This window comes from Phaethon lepturus, unplaced genomic scaffold (genome assembly GCF_000687285.1).
Source record: "Phaethon lepturus isolate BGI_N335 unplaced genomic scaffold, ASM68728v1 scaffold27569, whole genome shotgun sequence".
Lineage (NCBI taxonomy): Eukaryota > Metazoa > Chordata > Aves > Phaethontiformes > Phaethontidae > Phaethon > Phaethon lepturus.
In genome coordinates this window covers 1-414 of record NW_010563510.1, presented here as the reverse complement: position 1 = coordinate 414, position 414 = coordinate 1, and positions in this window count along the sequence as shown.

The window sequence follows — 414 nt, the reverse complement described above, 5'->3', positions numbered from 1 at the left end:
AAAGAAAGTGTCATGGGACTAATTTCAGCTGCATCGCCTAATGGGGTCTGTGAGTAGGAGAATGGATTCAGTGTTCCGACTCACTCCCTGCCTCCTGATGCTCTTGCAAGTGGGCTGACTAATGTGTCTACTGAAGAGCAAAGGGGTTTCACCATTTGCATGTAAGGGTGTGAGATGGGCTGGGCTTTTCTCAAGGCTGCATAGGAAGTAATAACACAGCCCTGAACATGGAAGTCTTGGTCTTAGCACCATTTGCACTGAAGAGAATTACCTAGTGCCAGCAGGACAGTAACGGCAGCAGGCACAGCTATTGGGAACAAAAAGAATCAACGATACAGGGCTGTAACACATCAAGGGACAGTTCCTCCCAGTAAGGATTCATTATTTTTACAGAATCACAGAATCATTAAGGTT